The sequence below is a fragment of the Micromys minutus genome, assembly GCF_963924665.1.
Source record: "Micromys minutus genome assembly, chromosome: 11".
In the NCBI taxonomy this organism is placed as follows: domain Eukaryota; kingdom Metazoa; phylum Chordata; class Mammalia; order Rodentia; family Muridae; genus Micromys; species Micromys minutus.
Window position 1 is genome coordinate 36,112,692 of NC_137980.1, and position 19,283 is coordinate 36,131,974.

The window sequence follows — 19,283 nt, forward strand, 5'->3', positions numbered from 1 at the left end:
TGGATGAGAGAAGCTGAGTTGCAGCCAAGCCTTAATGAAGTCACTTGCTTGTCCCGGAGAGGAGCTGCAGACAAATCTAACAGTTCTCTTGTTGGGGAGATGATGGGGGAGTTCCTCAAAACTTTTCAGGAGACAGCTTTCGAAGATTTTCCGTATCCCAGAGAAGAACAGGTGGCATGTGTGGTTGGGGGGGTGAGGCACCCAGTAAGAACAATGGTGTTGTCTGGGCCCTACAAGGAGTGTTTCCTAAGACAGGAGCTGACCTCAGGCATGAGAACAAAGAACAATACAAGCCCCCCCAGTGCAGGGTCTGTGATGGCATAACTGCTTTTGATTGCTTCAAAAAGTCAGCATTCAGTTCCCCTCCCCAAGACTATGAGAGTAATGATGAGTCTTAGGAAGTGTTGCATTTAACTGAGTATTCAAGAAGACACCACTGGTGGAATCGAGTATTTGGCCACAGTTCCGGACCCATGGTAGAAAAATACTCAGAAGCTACCCAGATTGTAATGGGTGGTGTGGCTGGCTGGTGTGCAGGGTTTTTATTCCAGAAGGTTGGAAAACTTGCTGCAACTGCAGTAGGTGGTGGTTTCCTTCTTCTACAGGTTGCTGGTCCCAGTGGCTATGTGCAGATCGAGAGTTGAAAAAGCTGTAAACAAAGCAAGAAGACAGATTAAGAAAGGAGCGAATAAAGCAGCACCTGAAATCAACAATATAATTGAAGAAGCAACAGACTTTATCAAGCAGAACACTGATATCCAGTGTCTTTGTGGGCGGCTTTTCGCTAGGCCTAGCATCTTAAGGAGTTGAAGGCTCGATGGGAGTGGATCCAACAGTGGGAGGAAGACTGTGGCAGCAGGGTGATCTCTCAGTGGCATATGCTACCAAAGTCTCCAGAGTGAGGAACAGCCAGCTGGACAATTGCAAATGCAACAGCTTAGCATTTTGCCACCTGAAGCTTATCAAGTTAGTATATGCTGTAAGACAACCTCGGTAGTGTGTAACTAATAGTATTCTTGAGCAAATCATGGATTTTGCAAACTTTTAAATTTACATTTGTTTAGAAACTAGCCTATGATTATTATCACTGGATATATTGGAGACAGAAAAGGCTGTTACCTGTACTGTCCAATTAGATATTACCCTGTCTTCTTTTCAAAGTTCTTTCTGCTTTACTGTCTAATGCCAATAATTAAAAATGGTCTTAGAGCTTAAATATTATGGCTGACTTTTTTAAAAGATGCGTTTGCAATAAACTGAAAAGTTGTTTTGCCCCTTTGTGGAAAGCAACAATAGAATTATGAAGATATTAAAATTTTCTGATGTGTCAGCTTTAGGTTTATTCCCCCTTCTGCTTCTTTGCCTATGTGTAATATTTACATTAAAGCATCAAAGAAGGTGTTTATAATGAATTACTACATGCCTAAAACACTTTTCCCCTCTCTAATGTCTATAGACTTAAGACGCCTCCTTGTATGTTCTAGTCTTTTTTTTTTTTTTTTTTTTTTGCTTTTTTGATTTGTTTATCTCTAATAGCTTAGATAGAACTAATTTGGGAATATGTTATTATTTGGGTCATTGATTAATTTATTAATTTCAAATGCATCTCATTTTTTTTTATTTCTAAAAATTCTAATTTTTTTTTTGGCCTCTTCACCAAAGGTACAGGTTTTTTAAAATACTTAATAGTATAATATGAACTTACTGTCTGAAGAACTGTGATTCTTTGTGTAGTCATAAAATTATAGCTTAAATATAATTGCTTCTTCGATTATGTGATGTAAGCACTAGGCTCCCAAACATTGCTAGTGTTAGGTTACTTGACTACTAGGCCAGTTTACTTTGTTTCTCTGGGCCAGCCTCACACTTGTTCCGAGCATCTCTTGTCCAATAACAGCTCTCAGCATTGTTATTCTTGTTCAGAGAATTCTCAGTTATCCCCGGGGAAAACAGCAGAACAGTATAGGTTAGAATCTTTAAACTGGAAAGACGACAGCTACTCGGACTCTCTGTCTCTGCTTGTACTGTCTTCAAATTTTTTAGACTCAAATGTGCGAATGAATTTTAGTTTTAGTCTCATTAGTGCCTCGTATAAAATGCTAAATAAAACTCAGTTTCTTAATGTGGAAAAAAAAAGTCACCATTCTGTTGGGTAGAATGGCCCAGGCCTATGGTCCCAGCACCTGAGAGGCTGAGGCAGGAGGTTGTCAAGTTTGAGGACAGACCTTGTCTCAACATTACTCACAGTCAATGTCCTGGGTAGGAAGGGACAGTCCAGATTTCAATAAGTTCAGTGACCTGCTAGTTAAGTGCAGTGTTAAGAAGCTGTTAGATTCTAGACCCAAAAACTAAATAAAAAGGTCAGGGCATGGTTCCTTTGGTGAGCTGCTTGCCTCGATTGCATGAGACCCTTGGTTGTAGCCAGTGATTCGTAAACCAGGCATGAGATACAGAGCTATAATCCCAGCACTAGAGATATGGAGTGAAGATCAGACGTTCAAAGTCATCCTCAGCCACACAGTGAATTCAAAGTAGCCTGGATGTGAGACCCTGCCTATAGACAGATAAATAGATAGATAGTAGGTAGTTAGATGATAGATAGATAGATAGATAGATAGATAGATAGATAGATAGATAGGCAGATGAACAAATGAACAGATGGATAGATAAATATAGATGGATAGTAGATAGATAGATAGATAGATAGATAGATAGATAGATAGATAGATAGATGTGTAGATGATACATAGATAGATACATAGATACAGAGATAGATACATAGATAAATGATAGAGAGATATAGATGGATAAATAGACAGACAGACAGTGTCTTAGTCAAGGTTTCTTTTCCTGCACAAAACATGACCAAGAAGTCAAGTTGGGGAGGAAAGGGTTTATTCAGCTTACACTTCCACATTGCTGTTCATCACCAAAGGCAGTCAGGACTGAAACTCAAGCAGATCAGGAAGCAGGAGCTGATGCAGAGGCCATGGAGGGATGTTACTTACTGGCTTGCTTCCCCTGGCTTGCTCAGCCTGCTTTCTTACAGAACCCAGGTCTACCAGCCCAGGGATGACACCACCCACAATAGGCTGGGCCCTCCCCCCTTGGTCACTAATTGAGAAAATGCTTTACAGCTGGATCTCATGGAGGCATTTCCTCAAGGGAGGCTCCTTTCTCTGTGATACTCCAGCTTGTGTCAAGTTGACACAAAACCAGCCAGTACTGATAGATAGGTAGATAGATAGATAGATAGATAGATAGATAGATAGATAGATAGGTAGATAGATAGATAGATAGATAGATAGATAGATAGATAGATAGATAGATAGATAGATAGATAGATAGATGATAGACTGACAGAAAAGGTTTTGAAGGAGCACAGAAGTTGCTGTCTGATTTGTAGTGGAACATGTAGGAGTGGACACAGAGGAAGGGACCACACAGCAAGGTACTTGGAGTGAGCAGCTGAACACCAGATTGTGCTCAGTACAACCCACCAACCCTTTGGACTCCTGAAGTTTTTTACAGCTAGAAGCAGGGGTAGGGGCTAGAAAGATGGCTCAATGGATACAAATAATGGCTGATCAAGCCTAATAACCTGAGTCCACGCCTTGGAGTCTGCAATAGAGAGGCAGAACCTCAGCCCCCCCAAAAAAAACCCAACTTGTGCTCTGCTCTCCATATGCACACAGCAGCATTTCTGTGGCCCACTCCCCACATGTCATATGCAGAAAAAAAGAATGATTAAATACATAATTTTGTAAGGCAAGATCTCATTATGTATTCCTGACTGGCCTGGAATTCATATGTATACCAGGCTGGTCTCGAACTCACAGAGTAGGCCTCTGCCTACTGAGTGGTGAGATTAAAGGCACATGCCACTTTGGCCAACAGAATTAATTTTTTAAGTGGGGTCAGCATCCCAGCCTGCCCTTGAACCAGGAGTAGCCTGGAGAAAGACAATTTGCTACCTTCTCGAGCACTAAAGGGGGTGGGGGAATGGGAGCTGAGTTCTCAGAACACAGGTCCTCTCCCTTGGGCATCTGTCTGGCAGCTCAGCTTCAGGACTTGGGCTAAGGGGAGATGCCATCAGAAGACAAAGAGCTACAGTGTCCCTAGCTCATGATGGAGTGAAGTTCTCATGAGCCCAGAAACCCAGAGACCTACAAATATCCAACGAAATGAGTGATAACCCCACACCACAATCAAGTAATGATTTAAAACAGGTGTTTAATTCATACAGGCACTGTCAGAGTTCCTTTTTTTGCTCCTTTGTTTTGCTTTGAAATCAGCTCAGGGTCCCCGCAGCATTTATCACTCTTTTGGGTTGAAAATTTGAAATTCCTTCACTTGCAATTTCAAAATATTCCATTAGTGATAGTTACTCATTAGGCTAGTTATTTGGGGGGTCTTACCGCGTAGGTCTGGCTGACCTGGAACACACTATGTAGGCCAGGCTATCTCCTCCAACTCACAGGGATCCTCCTGCCTCTGCCTCCCGAGAACTGGGTTAGTTCTTTTTTTTTTCATCTCATCTAGTACCCTGTGACAAAAATCAACTTAGGGGAGTAAGGACATGGGCTTGGGGTTTGAGGATGCAGTTCATCATGGTTTGGCAGCAGGAGCTTGAGGCAGCTGGTCACATTGCACCCACAGTCAGGAAGATGAATGTTGGTTCCCAGCTCACACTGGCCTTTTTTATTCAAGCCCCTGAGACAGTCTCGTTCACATTCGGTATGAGAACTCCCAGGTCAATTAGCCAGTTCAGAGGCCCATCTCTAGGCGATCTGTCCAGTTAATGGTGAGCATCAACCGTCACACCCATCCATCACTAGTTAAACTTCCTGTCCAACTGAAACCCTGTACCCGCAGCCATCCATTAGAAAGCTCACCCAAGGTCACAGATCTCGTGGGTCATAAGTGAAGATGACTCAGGCTTGTCTCACCCAAAGTCTAAGCACCCATCCCCACATTTCTCATCCTACCCTACCTCTGGTCCCTCTTCTTCCTCTGGGTAATAAGAACCCAAGAGGCCCCTCATGTATCCCAGGTTCTGCTGACCACAGAAGGCAGGCACCAACACAGTTACCCCCATAACTCCCGGGTCCAGCAGCCCTGGGCCCCTTCCACCTGCAGATCTTGGGAATCTCCTCTAGATGTGTGGAGCAGCAGCAGCCTGTCTGGGGTTCCTTAGAGAAGTCAAGCTCTCGGGAGCCAGCCAGGCCTCCTGAGTCAGGACCCTGTGTTTCTACAAGTACCCCCAATGCTATCCTGTGCATATGAGAGCCTTCCAGCCCTGGCTTGGGGACTCGTTTGTGGAGAATGAAGGTGAGCAGGAAATAACATCAGAAGGTCAGCCTCGTGTGATCATGGCCTCCCAGGATACTACCAGTCAGAGCAGGACCATGTGCAGAAAATGAAAGGCGAGGTTGATGTGCTCAGTCAGTATGCAGCATCAGGGGTCCAGGCAACCAAATCCCTGCTGACTTTGGGCAGTAGCCAGTATCCTTCATGAGAATCTGTCCTCTGGGCTGATACCACAGCAAAAGTGTTTCCTATGTTCTGCTAGACTATCTAAACCAATGCTCTGGGGCAGTGGAGCAGGCAAGGGCCAGAGTATGCCCTACTTCTGCAAGCCAGGGTAGACCCATCCGTCATTCTGACCTGGCATCTTTACAACGTAATACCATCTTTCTAAAATCCCAAAGGGTGGAGTGACCATGTCAAAGAGACTTAGCATCATGAGCCCGGCCTTGAGGCAGTTCTTGAAGAGTTCTTCACAGAGCTGCTGCATCCAACCGAGGCTGCTCCACCCCATGCTCTTTCCTCCTACACCACAGAAAGGAGTTGGGTTCTCAAAAGGATCCATTAGAGAGCAGAGAAAGCTTTGGAAGGCTGTAGAGGATGAGCCGTAGAATCCCAGAAATGAAAAGACAGAGCTGATCAGGGTATAGAACACCCTGGGATGAGGCTGCCTCTGGCCCTGCACCAGCTCACCCATGCTCCGTTCACTCAGTTATAGTGGTGGGTTGACTAGGAGTGGCCCCTATAGGGCCATATATCTGTTTCAATTTTTTGTTGATATTTTTTGTGAATTTCACATCATGCACCCCAATTGCACCCCAATCCCCCTCATTTTCTCCTTCCTTTGTATCTGCCTTCTGCCCTTGCAACCTCCCCAAGAGAAAATAAAAAAATGTGATGATGATGATGATGATGAAAATGATGATGATAAATCTTGTCATGGAGGCTGTAGTGTGTCAGTGTGTCCCACAACATATCCTTTTGTTCACACTTTTTTACTTGCAAACGTGCATTGCAATGGGTCACTGGTCTGATCCGAGGCCTCTGGCTTCTGTCAGTCTATCAATACTGGATCCTCACTGGGACTCCTCAGAGATCCTGTTGTTGACCTGTGTCATGAAGATCCTGCAACTTTGGATCTGCAGGACTGGCCTTTTCATGTGCTCAAGCAGAGCATAGATGGGGTAAAAGTTGGGGTGAGCCAACTCAAAGCCCTGGATCTGGGCCTTGGAAAGTCAGCCCACCAGCTCTCCTGCACCCACACCTCCAGGGCAAGCTCTCCAGGATCGCTCTGGCCAGCAAAGGGCTGGGCCAGCTCTAATGCCCTTGAGGCCAGCTCACAACCCTGCTACCAGGGTCAACTCTACTGTGTAGCCCAGGTGAGGTGCAGGGTCCAACTGCTGCAGCCAGTGAGGGTAAGCTCATGTATTTGAATGCTTGGTCATTAGGGAGTGGCACCATTTTATTGGGATTATTAGGAGGCATGGCCTTGTTGGAATAGGTGTAGCCTTGGAGAAAATGTCTCTGGGGGTGGGCTTTGGGGTTTGAAGCGCTCTAACCAGGCCCAGTCTCTCTTCATGCTGCCTGCACATCAGATGTAGTGCTCTCAGCTTCTACCACAGCAGCATGTCTGCCTGTGTGAAACTGAGTTTCCCACCATGCTTGCTGACGAAGGACTAAACCTTCGCAACTGTAAACCAATTACATGCGTTTGGGGAGTTGCCATGGTCACGGTGTCTCCTCAGGCAGTTCTGGCCACTGCACTTTCTTCTGAGGAGAGATGGGACCCTGGGCCTGACTTCACCTGTGTCTGCCTGAATCGTGATCCACCTGATGTTTCCGATGGTGCTTGTGTCCTGTCAGTGGGTCTAGGTGCCACTGAGGGCAGACGCCACAGAGGCCTTCAACGTCAGTATCTCCAAGGCCAACCTTGAAGCTACTACATCCCTGACATAGCACCAAGAGAAAAAGGGCCCTGGATGGTGTGTATGCTCATGGAGTGATTCCACAAAGGGAAGACTGGGTAAGGCAAGCAACGGGGAAGGCAGCTAAAGCACACCCACGGAGTCTCTCAAGTACCCTCAGAAGCAAACCTGGTGGCTCCCTGTGTTCCACTAGACCTGTGCAACCCCCCCCCCCCAGCTGCTCTGAGGGAACTCACTGAAGGTCACTGAGCCTTCCCTGCAGGTGAGCAGCTCCGAACTGACTTTGAAGCCACTTTGCCCTTTGCTTTTCTTGCAGAGAGTCACTGTCACCAACAGGAATGCTAAAGTCGGTGATAGGGGTTCATTTGTATTTAAATGGAAGGAGGAGGAGCTCTAAGTGTTGTTTAATTAGGTCTAGCAGTCTTGTAACTGAAGAAAAATGGAGGGTCCTGATGCAAAAAATCTCCAGAAGCTCCAACTTGAAAAGATGTCACCTTGACTTCTCCACAGAAGGGCAGATAGCTGTTGGCTCCTGATGCAGCCAGAATGGGGAAGGAGAAAGCACAGGAGACAGACAGAATCATCATGGTGGTGCAGACCTGTAATCATAGCAGTTGAAAGGCTGAGGTAGGAGGACTGAAAGTTGGAGCCAGCCTGGGCTACTCGGCCTAGGCTGTGTGTTTTCTTCTAGTACTTTCTTTGTGTCGGGTCTTTAATCCATTCTGAGTTGGTAACTTTCACTCTTCTGCATGCAAATATCCATTTTTCTCGATATCATTTATTGAATAAACTGTCCTTTCTCTCATCTTCAGCTTGAAAGGTGACAGGTATGGGTCCACTTCTGGTCCAAGGAGAGGCATGTATGGCCAACAACCAGGGAAGAATGCTCACAGCACCTCCAGCACCCAGGGAAATGATAGCCAGCCTCCTACTTGTCAAGATGTCTATCCTAGTTAGAGTTTCACTGCTGTAAACAGACACCATGACCAAGGCAAGTCTTATAAGGATAACAGTTAATTGGGACTGGCTTACAGGTTCAGAGGTTCAGTCTAGTGCCATCAAGGTGGGAAATGGTGCAGGAGGAATTGAGAGTTCTACATCTTCATCTGAAGGCTGTTAGCAGAAGACTGGCTCCCATGTGATAAAGAGGAGGAGGATCTCATTGCCCACCCCAATCTCATTGCCCACCCCCACTGTTGGCATTCTGTCTAGGCTCCGCCCCACAGTTACCTGGGGCAACAGCCAGGTGTGCCTGACTCAGTATAAAAGGGGCTGCTTGCTTCCTCCTCACTCTTTTGCTCTTCTCTTCTTCTCTTCCCCTCTTCCCTGTCTGTCCCCTCTCCTCATTCCCCTCCCCCCTCTCTTCTTTCCACAAACTCATGGCCAGCCTCTCCTCCTTTACTGCTCTCTCTCTCCCTCCCTCTCTCTCATCTCTCTCTCTCTCCCCCTCAACTCTCTTCCCCATGCCCTAAATAAACTCTATGCCCTATGGCTGGTACCTCAGGGGGGAAGAGGTGCCTCAGCATAGGCCCACAGAGGCACCCCCTTTTCCCACACCATACAGTGCCTCTACTAAATATATCCCTGTCTTCTTTTTCTTTTTTTATAAAACACAACACCTACAGTGGCACACTTCCTCTAACAAGGCTACACCTCCTAACAGTGTCACTCCCTGGGCCAAGCACATTCAAAGCACCACAATGCCCACTACCAAAAGAAGAGCTGTGTTGATAGGGATGGGAAGCAAGGAAGCCCTCACGTGTTCCTGGTGAAGCATGAATGTGTGTAGACCTGTGGGGAGTATGGCGGCCTCTGGGGGAAGTTTTAAGTGCATTATCTCATAACCCATTTATTCTCCTGCGGCCAGAGAGGAGACAGTCTTTCAGGAAGACCAAACAGGAAGTGTAAAGGCCCTAGGGTCAGAGCATGCTGAGGATGCTTGAAAGAAAAGAGGACATGTGTCAGAAGGTTGTATATGGTGGGGAATAACCCAAGATGGGTCACAGACCAGGAAGGACAATGGTGGGGCCAAGCATTGTCCCCAGGCACCTGGAAATTGTCCCTCTTCTCCACAAAGCTAGAACAAAGGAGAATAAGGAGCCTTCTCCACCCCAATCATTTAGCTCTGTGCACACACACACACACACACACACACATATACACACACACATACGTACACATATACATACACACATATTCACACCCACATACACACACATACATACACACACACATACACATACATACACACACACATACACATATACACACACTCACACCCACATACACACACACATACCCATGCATACACCCAGATACACACACACACACACACACATACACACACACACCCTGCTTCGCCATAGTTCGATCCATCCCCCAAAGGTCCTAGGCTGTACCATACATTCATGGTAAGGTCAATTTGATGCCTGAGGACAAGAGTTCAGAGTCAGGGTCCCTCCTGTGTGACATCCATTACCGTAAGATAGCAAGAACACTCCAGTAGGCAAGGCCTGGATCCTCATCTCCACTCATATGTGAATATGAACCCAGCAAAAGCAACTGGGAATCAGAGAAGGAAGGCAGTCCAAGCTCCCAAGCCCTGAAGTGTGTGCAAGAATGGGCCAGCATGGCAGCGAGCAGCAAGGAAGCATCTTCCGGGAAAGAGATTGGGAATGAACCACAGCTTCAGGCTGAACTCCACTTGCCACTCGCTTGGCACCTGCCTGCCTCCGCCTTTGCCCAGCCCATGCACTGAGGCCACATTTCTGAATGGCTGGGAGAAACTCTCCTGACCTTTGACATCCAGCTGTGTGGAAATCATTTGGAGCTCAGATTTCACAGTCTAGACATCGAGTTTTGTGGCTCACTGCCACACCTGATTGGTACTACACAGTAAGGCTGCTCTCAGACTCTGTCATAGTGAAACTGTGACTGAGCCCCAGGCTATCTGCACACAGAGCCCAGGACACCAACGTCTCTGAGCTCCTGCAGGGTGCCTGTGGTTCACCTTGTTCTCCCTGCCTTTTGAGTCTTCTGGAGACAGGTGAGGGAGGGAAGGAGCAGGTGAGGCCAATTAACCCCCTGCTGCCTCCCAGGGCATTATAAAGCCTGCCTCCATCAGCTCTCAGGCACACTGCACTCCCCCTCAACCTCAACACTCAGCCCCCTCCGGATGTGCTGACTGCAGTCCCATTAACTGACGGGAAACTGTGTCCTAAAGGTGAAATGGTTTCCCTGAGGTGGCCAGTCAGGATTCTCACACAGAGAGCCCTCTGGTCCCAGAGCTTTTCTGCAGATGGCTGACCTTTGAACCCTGAAGCCTGAAAAGGAGCCACCACCCCCACCACTCCCATCCAGGAAACTGTTGGCCGAGAGATGACTGACTCACTTTTGAACCACAAGAACAAACCCAGGGTCAGAAGCCTGTCTGGCTGGGCAACTCTCACTTGAGGGTGGAGAGAGGCAAATCAAAGAGACTTCCCACTGATATCTGTGGCCCTGAGGTGGGAACAGCAGATGCTCCTGACCCACCCTAACCCAGCCTCAGCAGCTCTTTGTACCTTGACTTCTGGCAGCTGTTTGCCTCTGGGGAACAGCTACCCAACCTCAGGGCCCACCCTGCTCTCTCCACTGCACCTCAAGCCAGGTGGCCGAGGTCTCATATACTTTACCAGCTCCAATCCAGCCACCAGAGGAAATCGGAATCTCAATAAACAAGAGGTTGCCTGTCAGCATACCCACGAGCTCAGCACATCCCCGGCAAAGCTGACGTGTGACTCCAAAGTCAGATCCCAGCAGAAGCCGGGATTTGGCTTCAGACCCCACTGGCTACCTTGTACTTCTCCCTCCAGACTGTGTTCCAGCCCCTGTGATGCTTCCTTACCTTCTAGAATGCACTGTCCTCCTTCCACTGCAGGGCTGGGCACTGGCTCCTCTAGTCCCTTCGTGTCCACCAGGCCAGGTCTCTCTAGCATCCCTCACCTCCCAGGCACATCACACTCCTGTTCTAAACACACACATGCACATACACCAACATACACACACTTACACTCTCATACATACACAAACATATATACAAATACATGCACACACAAATATACATATACACATACATACACACAAACATACACACATATATACACATAAGCATACATACACACATGTACACACAAACACACACATAATATACAATGTATACACAAACATACATACACAAACACACACATACATACACACACATACATACACACATGTACACACAAACACACATACATATACAATGTATACACAAACATACATACACAAACATACACATATATATATACACACATACATACACACACAAACATACACATGAATATATACACACAAACATACTTACATACACACATGTATACACACATACACACATGTATACACACAAACATACAAACACATGCATACACACATGTATACACAAATACACACACAAACATACATACACACATGTATACACACATACACACACCCCTCCACATTGATCCTCAGGTGTGAAGTGATCAGACTCAAGTCCAGCTAACAGACCACAGGTATATTTTTTGTCTTGTTTTGTTTTTTGAGACAAGGTCTCATGTAGCCTAGAGTGACCCAGAGTTCCTGATCCACCTGCCTCCACCTCCTGTTGAGGTTTGACCTGTTGCTATGTATGGTCTGCTAAACTCTGTACCTCAAAGGTCTAGGCTTACAAATGAATTCTCATGTTTACCAGCTTCTGTTGTGCAAACCTTGTTCCTTAATTGAAAACTATTGGCTAAATAAAAATGGTTACAGCCAATTACTAGAGGAATTCAAGGTTGGGGTGGGGAGGGTTGAGTTATCTGGTTGGGGTTGCAGAGAAGTGGGAGAGAAGAAAGGACACAGAGAGAGGAGGAAACTGCCATGACAGGAGATGGACCGTGAGCACAGGGCTGGGAGAAACAACCAGCGTTGGGGTACACCTCTGGGAAAGTAGCCAGGCCAGCATTAGAACAATAGACTAGGGGTTACCCACCAAAGCCAAGTAGAATAACCACAGTCTGAGTCTCATTTACTTTTAAGCTAAATGGAGATACGTTTAAATTGGTTCGACTACAGCCTCCCAAGTGTTGGGGTCACAGGAGCACTCCAGCACGCCTGCACCTCATCTCTACTGTTCGCTGTTGTTATGGAGTCGAATACCCCGAGTTGGCCTTGAACTCTCAACAGCTGTAGCTGAGGCTGATTTAACTTCTGATCCCCCTGTGCCTGCCACCCAGTCCGTCCTGCTGGCTATAGTGTTGCCTGTCCCCTACACACTGCCAACCTCAGCTGCCAAGCAGACACTCCAGGTCCAGGACAGCACAGAAAGGTGGGGTCTGTCTCCAAGCCTCACTGTAAGGCTCTGCCATGCTGTCACCTGTACAGGAGCATCTAGAACCTTCTCTTTATTTGTATCCTGGGGAAGAGCCCACTTCGCATAGCTGGTCTAGGAAAATAATGTGTGAAATTTCTCAATAAATAAAAACACCTGGCTCAGCGGTTAAGAGCGCTGACTGCTCCTCCAGAGGTCCTGAGTTCAGTTCCCAGCAACCACATGGTGACTCACAACCATCTGTCATGGGATCTGATGCACTTTTCTGATGTGTCTGAAGACAGCTACAGTGTACTCATATAAATAAAATAAATAATTTTTTAAAGAAATAGCTTTAAAAAATGTTTGACTCTGAAAGATGTCTCTTTGACCTCCCCTTAAACAAAATGTTAATTATACACATGGGGTTCATTGTGACACTTCACATATGGACATATTTCTATCACAGTCACCCCTTTCACACTCTCTGATCCCCCAGACTCTCTCCAGTCCCCCTCCTCCTCCTGACTAGCCCTCCTCTCATGCACAAGCGTCCAAGCAGGCACCTGCAGAGGACCTTGGTGCTGGTGTTCCAGGAACCTGTGACCCGCCCCTGTGAGGGTGCTAGAGACTGAACTCGGGTCTTCTGAAAGAGCAGTACACAATCTTTCCCCACTTGCCTGCTGCAGCTCTTGCTATTTCTGCTTCTTCTGGGATGTTTTGAGCCAGAGAGGGGTAACAGAGAGACCCCATTTGTGAGACCATCAGTTTTTATGGTTTCATTTTTCCTAACAGGAGAAAAGGTTTGGCTCTTGGAGTTGTCCATTCGGAGAGCTACCATCTTGGGACAACTGAGCAGTACTAGCGTCAGGGCCCTGGACCCAGCATCGAACAAACACCTGTTTCCATCTCCTTGCAGACCACACCCTTGATGCCAGTCCCACAGCTGAGGCAGTGGGCTAGCCTGGGCTCAGCTACCCAACACCATTCAACTAGAAACAACAGAACCAGGCTGGCACCATTCTCTTTCCCAACAAATCAAGAGGCAAAGGACACTCAAAGGATTCCAAAACTCAAGCAGAGTTTCCCCTTCTGGTCACTGATGGCATTTGGTGCAGTGTCCCTCTGAAGAACACGTAGGTGCTTAAGACGACCTTGGTGTTGTGACTGAGATATCACCCATGAACTGTAATGAGGTGACTAGAAAGCTATGCCGGTGACACAGTGACATGCAGGAGACAGTCAGCTTTCGAGCCTCAAGCCTAGAGCTGAGTGTTGTTGGCAAGTTGAGCTGGAGGCTGCAGGACACCCGAGGGATGGGATACTATTATGGGTTGGATGTGGAGTATCACACACAAGTTCATAGGTTTGAACACTTGGTCCCTGGCTGAGAGGTCATGAAGGAGTTAGGTGTAGACTCCATCCCTGATACAAGTTCATAGAAGATGGGATGAGAAGAGAGGGTTGGGGTGATGTCTCATTGAGTAAAGCTCTCCTTAAGGGAGCATTAGGAGCTGAGTTTGATTCCCAGAACCAGTGTAAAAACAGCACGTGTGGTCATGCACAGCTTTAAGCTGACATGTGAGAGGCAGAAACAGGCAAGACTGAGTTCTAGGTCAGCGTGGTCTACATAACAGGTTCTAGGCTAGCCAGGAACGCATAGTAACCCCTGTTAAAAGAAAGAAGACCGAAAACCAGAAAGACAGATGGAAGGAAAGAAGGAAGCAAGGAAGAAAGGAAAAACAGAAAGATGGAAGGAAGGAGAAATCAAATTAAATTTACAGTGAGTATAAAAGGGAAAAAAGAAAGCTAATAAAGTCAAAAGCTCGAGTTTTGAAAAGATTAATAAAAATAAAAACAGGGTCTGATCACATGTCCCTCAGCACTCATGTTGAAGAGACACTGTGGATATTTCCAGATCCGTAGATTTACCAATAGAGACGAAATAGACAAATTTCTCTTACAGTGCATCTCTCCAAAACTGACACTGGAAGAAACAGAGACTGAACAGAACAGCGCACATCCATGAAGGAAACCTGCTTATTACCAAACCTTCCCACAGAGGTCACGGCACTGACATGAGGAAGCTGATTCAAACCCCCATCCCCAACCAAGATGTTCTCTTCAATCAGGAACTTCTCCAAAGGAGAGTTTTACATCTAACTGTGGAGTCATCACAGTCACCTTGCTTCTCTCCCCAATGTCTTCCATGGTTTCACAGGTACCAACAACACTGACCTCCTAGGGTTGTGTGGGTCAGGCTGTGCGAGCCAGGGAGGAAGCACCTGCAAATGCCCATGTTTATACAGAGACTGTAGAACTTCCCAGATGTCACCTTCTCGTCCCCAGAGATGTCATGATGCTGAGGCTCATGAGCACGGGTGACCTTTGTCTCAAAGGTTCTCAGCCCACAGGAAGTTCCAGGATTTTGCAAGGATGGAAGGCTGGCACACCACACTGGGAGCAGAGGGTCCCAGTGGAAGGTTTGCTTTCTGCCCAGGCAGGTTTACAGCCTGCAATCATTTCAGACAAGTCCCTGATCCTCCTCTTTGGTTGTGAAGCTGGTCCTCTGAATCTAGCTGAACCCTCCCGGGAGCCAGTCCCTGGATTCCTGGTTTGCTTTTAACGGAGAGAATGCATAGAAATGTCAGGGGGTTATGGACACCTAGCTCCTTCTTGAAGTTCTCTTTGTAGCGCTGGCCCTGGAGGAAGACATGCTGTATTATAAGGATGCCAAGCACCAATGATGATGTGGAGGGGCTGAAGTATGTCACAAGGTGGAGGTGAGATTTGTGCTAGCGCTGGGCAAACACTAAGCAGAATGTGCTGTCTGTGATTCCTGCCCCAAGACACATGACTTCTGGAGACACCATAGGCCATGAAGACAACAACAAACAGCAGGTGATAAAGAGCAACCCCAAACAAAACTATTACCACCATCACCGTCACCATCACCACCATCATCACCACCACCATTATCACCATCACTGTCACCATCACCGTCACCATCACCACCACCATCACCACCATCATCACCACCGCCATTATCACCATCACTGCCACCATCACCGTCACCATCACCACCACCATCACCATCACCATCACCACCATCATCACCACCGCCATTATCATCATCACTGCCACCATCACCGTCACCATTACCACCACCATCACTGCCACCATCACCGTCACCATCACCACCACCATCACTGTCACCATCACCACCATCATCACCACCGCCATTATCACCATCACTGTCACCATCACCACCATCATCACCGCCACCATTAACACCACCACCACCAAAACAGCTCCTCACTCATCTATGCTGCTATAGATGGGCGGTGCTCTTGGAAGGACATCCTGGTCATGGAGGATGATGGCCCTGGAGCCGGAACACTGCCAAAGTCACAGAAGAGACGCTGTCTCCTGGGCCAGAATCACTCCAGTAGGGAGCCAGGGCTGTGAGTCAATAAGAAAAAGAGAGGAGGAAGCAGAGAAGGGAAAGATGGAGAGATGGAGGGAGGGAGAGAGGGAGGGAAGGAGGAAGGGAGGGAAAGAAGGAGGGAGGGAAGGATAGAAGGAGGGAGGGACTGATCTCACATCACTACTCTGTGCTCTAAGGGCTAAGAACCTAGATGTATGGCCAGCAGGAGACTCCCTGGCCAAGACATCAGTGGAACTGTGCTTCTACTGGGTGGGCATTGCACTGCCCGGGAGGGTATAGACCAAGTGTGCAAGACCCAGGTATGCATAACTATACGTGTGCTCACATACACACAAACACACACACACTCAAACATGCACACTCACAAACACACACATACAAACATGCACACACACAAACACACACATACAAACATGCACACATACAAACACACACATACAAACAAGCACACACACAAACATATACACACACACAAACACAAACATGCACATACATACAAATACACACATAAACACGCTCATACACACAAACATGCACACACAGACACATAGATGTGAGCACACTCACATAGACATACATACAAACAGCACACACTCACGCACACTCACTGGACCACACCAATAGTCGCTGATTTTACTCTAGCTTGCCAAGACTTGGTCAGAGCACACCCGAGAGTAGACACCATTGCCCAGGCACCAGCGGCTCCTCTACTCCCAAGGAGCCTCCGGTAAAGAAGAGTAGTGTCAGTCACTGATGGCTGCCTTTCCCCAAGCCCCTTCTTCTCCCTCCACAGCCAAGACAACCACATACTGCCTCCAGCTCAGCCCTGTCCTGCGCTCATTATCTAGGGAAGGCCTGGCTAACGTCTGTCCTCCCCTCAGCTGAGCTACGTATCACGGAGGCGGCTGTACCGTGAGGAGACTGAATTGTTCCGTGCAGGCCTCCTCAGGAGGGTTTGAGGTTAACCCAGTCCAGGAGGCAGACCCGGGTAAAGAGCCTTCCAGAAGACGGAGGACTGGGTGAACCATGTCAGACCCTGCAGGAATCCGAGGTCCAAAATCAACGGGTTCTACTAGGGTCTCAAGCTGAGATGCCCCCAAATGCTGATTGGTGGCCAGCTGCCGCGGCTCGAGGATACAGTATAATGGGACCAGAATGGTTCCAGTTCATCCATGGCTAGATCTGCTGGTGGGTCTGTAATCTGACAGCATTGTTGGGCAATGGTGGAGCCTTGTTACAGGGAAGGGATCCCTGGAGCTGGATCTTTGCTCTTATCACCAGCCTCTCCTTGGTGCTGTGTGTGTGTGTGTGTGTCTGTCTGTCTGTCTGTCTGTCTCTCTCTCTCTGTCTCTGTCTGTCTGTCTCTCTGTCTCTCTCTCTCATGTGAACAGGCCTGCTTTATAACACCCTCCAATCAAGATGTGTTAAACCCCAGGCCAGAGCAGGGAGCCATGATAAATCATTTTCCCTTAAGCTGTCTCTACTTGCCGGTCTCTTTCTGTCATGGCTGTATCTGGTCTCGGTAATTTTTTATGTCACCTGCAAGATGCAGCTTAAGCAGGGCGATGTTTGTGTGGTAGGGAAGATGCTGGAGAGGCTCCATGTGAGGCTCTGAGACCTTGTGGAGCAGTCGTGGAGATGCATCTGAACACCAGCGAACTGGACCGAGAACCAGCAAGCTATGTTGCCTTTAAGGCCTGCCCCTGGTGAGCCGTTCTTCCTTCAGCTAGGCTGCAGACCCAGAGGTTCCTCAACCTTCCAAACCAGCCACTAGCTGGAGACCATGTGTTCAAACGCAGGAGTCTTGGAAGACTTTCAGAACCAAACCGTGAACACACACGCACACACACCAGGGTCAGTATGGACAGACGGCAAGCCTGTGCGAAGACACTCAGCCATGTGATCAGAAGAGAAACTCTAAACAGAACCCCAGTCAGGCCAGAAGTGCGTGTGTGCGTGTGTGTGCGTGTGCGTGTGTGTGTGCGTGTGTGTGTGTGTGTGTGTTTTGTGTATGTTGGGGTGGAACAAAACCTCAGGCATTGTTCACCTCGGGTGGCTTTTTAAAAAGTAATTTTTGAGGTTATAATAGAATTAATTATATCACTTCTGTCCTTTTTCTCCCACCAATTCCTCCTGCAGATCTGCCCCCCGTCCTTGCTCTCTCTCAAATTTAAGGCATTTCTATCTTTAATTGTTGTTACATATGTGTGTGCATGTGTGCGTGTGAGTGTATATGCTTGAGTGTACATGTGTGCATTTGAGTGTGTGTATGCGTGCATGTGTATATATGTGTGTTAATGTGTGCATGTGTACCTTTGAGTATGTGTGTGTGACAGCATGTGTGTGGGGGTGTGCATGTGTCCATTTGAGTATAAATGTGTGAGTTTATATGTGTGTATGTGTGTATATGTCTTAGTGTGTGTGTATATACATTTGAGTCTGCATGTATGTATGCATGTATGGTGATTGTGTGTATGTGTGTGTGTGTGTGTCTGTTTTCTAAATGCATAAATACACTCTGCTCAGTCCATATACTGTTACATGTATTCAGAGCTGACCATTTGGTGTTAGAGAGCCCGTTGATGTGCCTCTCCCTGGGGGAAGACGGTTTCTCTTCCTCTCCGCATTCCTTAGTTGCTTGTTGTAGTCTTTTTAGAGGAGCTGAGGACCCCTGGGCTTTCCCCAACTCACATGAACTTGTCTAGTGCTGTGGTCCCTGTTCAGGCCATGTTAAGACAGCTGTGTGGGTGAAACTTCAAGGGTTTAGCAATGGCATTCCCGGGAGACAGACTCTCCTGCTAGCTCACTCCCTGTTACTTGGCCCTTACAATCCTTGCACCCTCTTTTCTGTAATTATCCCTGAGGCCTCCACGGGGCAGTTGTGTTTAGATGTTTCTGTTGGGACTAGGCTCCACAACTCTGCAATTTGATTGGTTGTGGGCTTCTGGAATGGTGTCTGTAGGTTGCAAAGAGAAGTTTCCTTTGGGGTGAGAGCTCTGCTTATAGGGTAGAATAAAGGCCACCTTGTTTCTTACTGGCCTGGAGCTTGCCAAGAAGGGTGGGCTAGCTACCCAGCAAAACCTCAGGATCCTCTTACTCTGTCTCCTAAGTGCTGGGCTTACAGGTGTGTGCCAGCAGACCCAGCCTATTTAAAATTCTTTTTAAATAGACAGTAAAGACTGGTGAGACCATGAAGAAGTTGGTTCACGGTTCCACGCTGGTAAGCTTATGAAGTTGTCCAGCCATTTTGAAT

At 47.3% G+C, this 19,283-nt stretch overlaps 1 pseudogene across 1 annotated transcript; it reads left to right on the forward strand.

Moving 5' to 3' along the window:
• The first annotated feature begins 473 nt into the window (after positions 1-473).
• LOC308427214 (FUN14 domain-containing protein 1-like) lies at positions 474-802 on the forward strand (annotated as a pseudogene). Its single transcript has one exon. The product of its transcript is annotated as an FUN14 domain-containing protein 1-like (transcript).
• Positions 803-19,283: the final 18,481 nt, after the last annotated feature.